Raw genomic sequence first — 3,761 nt, forward strand, 5'->3', positions numbered from 1 at the left:
GATAGGAGAGTTCTGTTAAGTGGTGGCAAATATTAAATTACCAGTACTAAACAAGATGATCATTATTCTTGCATATATTATTTTGGATGTAATTGCCAGCACTATGAAAGTAAAAAAAAATAATAATAATCTTCAAAGTAAGAAATCAGAATAATAATCAATAAAAAAATTAGACTTCCATCAACATAATTATAAGGCCACAAACGTGGCAACCAATAAAAACATGACATCTGAATGAGAAAATGCTGGTTATAATACAATATATTATAATAAAAACCTTACCATGATTTAGTTTCTGATACATTGTTTCCACCAGACATTCCATGAAAAATACAGAAATCAATATAAAAACTCTACTGTATTCTTTTAGATTCACATGTAATTTAGCAATTTGCCTTTTCTGAAAGATATCTGTATTTTTCAAAATTTTAAGTAACCAGCTTTCATATAATCTATGTTGAATTTGAAAAGATTGTGTTGGAAAATAAACTCAGAAAGATTCTTACTATTAATTTCTTACTCAGAGAATGCTTTTAACTTCTGTTTCAAATAACCCTGAAATTTTCCTCTTTAAATTAAATATTTCTTTAGTAACTAATTCTACATGCTCCCACAAGGGATAGAATGATTTTTTGTTTTGTTTTGTTTTGTTTTCCAATAAACTAATAAAATTTAAGAGGAAGCACTTTTATTTTTATTATGGACACACTTTTTCATAAGGACAAAAAATGTATTTTGTAAAGCCTCTTTCATAGTATGAATTATTATATAGGTCAGATGAAACTCTATTTTGAACATATGACTCCCTTTCACTGAGTCACATATTAAGAATTATCAGACATAAAAACAACTTTTGGTACCTCTGTGATATTAGACCCGGCACAGTAACCATCCCAAGGCTTAGGTTCATTTGTAAAAGGAAAAAATGAAACTAAATAATGTCTAAGATCCCATTTAACTATAAGGCCCTGTTTTCTTTTGTGAATTGTAAGTTACCCTCAAAAACCGAGTCTCATCTTTGCACATGAAATGTCCCATTTCTCTTTTATAGTGTGCTATTTTAGGAATTTCCTCTCCATCTACATGTAAATATTGCTAATTACCTAACAGGTTACTACAGAGTACCCCAAACTAAGAAGAGAAAGACAGAGAGAGAGAGGAGGGAGGTGGAGAGAGAGGAAGAGAGAGAGAAAGAGAGAGAGAGAATTTTTACTTCCCTAAAAATTGAACTCACCTTGGCATTAATTCTGAACAAGAGGCGTAGGAGGGTTTTACTCGAATCCGTGCTCTGCCGCCAAGGAAAGCTAAAGTGCATGAGAAGTGGATTCAGAACGATTTGGCAGTAACCTTACATTGGAAGAGACCCAGAGGAAAGCTGCTGCCAGACCCCATGCAAGCTGGGCTTTTTGACTAATGTACTGTTGTTTCTACTTGACTTCCAATCCATTTAACATTCAGTGATCACTGAAGCTTAGGGCACATCTTCAATGCTGCGACATCCTGAGGGTGTCAATCAGCATAAAGAATTGTGTTCCTTCTTTTCTTTTTTTTTTTTTTTTTTAAGATTTTATTTATTTATTTGCGAGAGAGGGTGGGGGGAGAAGGACAAGCAGCCTCCCTGCCGAGAGGGAAGCCTGCTGTGGGCATCCCAGGACCCCGAGATCATGACCTGAGCCAAAGTCAGACACTTAACTGACTGAGCCATGCAGGCACCCCTGTGTTCCTTCTTTTCTGTAGCACTCTCCCTCTTTGTGGAGTTTCTTCTCCCCTCAGCCTAAATTCACCTTTTACCACTGTGTAGTAATCTTGTGCTGTCAGTACCTCGGTCTGCACTGTTAAGGGACAAATGTTAAATTCCTTAGGTGCTAAACTGTGATACTCTCAAAGGGTGGGACAGAGTATAAAACTTACTTTACGTGGTTGAAAAGACTAGTTTTAGAACTCAAAACCTGTTTAAAAATTAACATTAAAAAAGGGCTATGTTTTAAATGTTTTATTTATTTATTCATGAGAGTCAAAGAGAGAGAGAGGCAGAGGGAGAAGCAGGCTCCCCGCCTAGCAGGGAGCCCGATGCGGGACTCGATCCCAGGACCCTGGGATCATGACCTGAGCCGAAGGCAGACACCCAACCATCTGAGCCACCCAGGCGCCCCAAAAAGTGGCTATGTTTTAGAACAGATATTTAAACCATTGCTCCTTAAAGTGGGAAGTAAGAGAAAAATGATTATAAAAGGAGACTAGGGAAAGTGAATATGGACACAGGTGCGGCCAGACTCCGTTACCATTATCGCTGTGCAGATAAAGCAAGACATTCAATTTTGTACACTTGTACACATATCTTTTTGCTGAAATAAAAAGTATGCCTCACAATTTAACCTTCTTCCTTTATCTGTGGCTTTGAAATAGCCCATGTTAGAGTTTCTGCTTTTTGTTGTTTGTATCATTTTCCAGACAGTTCACGATTTGACTTACTAGGAATACTCTAATGTTCTTTCAAAATGCAGATATACATATGTTTTCTGATTGGTGAAACGTGCTTAATACTTTTATGTTTAGATTTTTTTGTCCCTGCCCTATATTAAGCTTTCTGAAGAGACGTGAACAACACATGTACTTTGAAGCCTAAGAAAAATAAACTACGGTTGGCCTACTTCACAGGCATTTGTAACAGGAACCTTTCTGCCATAGGCAGATGGATGGTAAACTGAATGATCCCAATGTTTGGTCCTGCTTAATTATCTTTCCAAGAATTTTCTATAGCAGCGAACTTATGATGCTATGTTCAGGTACCAACCAGTACTAATTAATATCATCCTTCAAAATTGCTTTTTATATTGTTGGATTGTCACAAATATTTGATAAGCAATTTATTTGAACACAGCACAATTTATTTCAGAAATTATAAATACAAACTTTCAGTTTTCTCTTATGATTACTCTAATGTTACATCATTTCATTATAAGTAAGGTATTTTTCCTTCAATAAAGACTACTGAAAAGGTACCTAAAATTAGATATAAAACTTCTACTTCAGCAATAGATTTATGGGACTTTTTTTTTTCTTTGATTCCTCTCTATTTACAATTTCTTGCAGCATTTAGATTGGTGGTATTATTGGAAACATCTCCATATATTACCACTCCAAAACAACTGTAGTGCTATGAGTTTAAAACACCACTGGAAGTCCTTCTTTTTCCATCTCATATTTCTAACTAAATTGTAACTTGATAATCTTACTTCTTGACTCTTATGACACACTTTTGCGTTAGGCTCTCTTCCAGTTTAGTTCTAATTACCATTGCAAAAATTAAAAAAAAAAAAAAATTCCTTTCTGTTCTGACTTCTTCACTCCTTCCTCACTAAGAATTCTTCTGATAAAGCAAACTGATCTCATAAACACCAGGTACCTCTGGACAAGCTGAAGTAAACAAAATTGGGGTATTTAACTCAAGCTGAAAATTTTTGCCTGAAAGCTCTGGGGAGCTTGAAAATTTTAAACCTTGGGAGTTTTTAAATCCTATTCATTTGAATCCAACAGGAGTTGGATTATATGCACCATGACATACTACGGAAATATCAACAGCTGGAAGCATATGTAGTTTATCAGATTCAGAAACAGAGGGCTGGAGGGCATATAAATAAAGAAATAAAAAGAAATCTTGACCACAGCTGAAGTAAAGGACATATGTGAGCCAGACACCATATGAGTCTATCCAAGACTGAGGAAATCAGTGATGCTCTTAATTGTGGGGTCGGTGAGGA

The sequence above is a fragment of the Halichoerus grypus genome, chromosome 1 (genome assembly GCF_964656455.1).
Source record: "Halichoerus grypus chromosome 1, mHalGry1.hap1.1, whole genome shotgun sequence".
Classification (NCBI taxonomy): Eukaryota; Metazoa; Chordata; class Mammalia; order Carnivora; family Phocidae; genus Halichoerus; species Halichoerus grypus.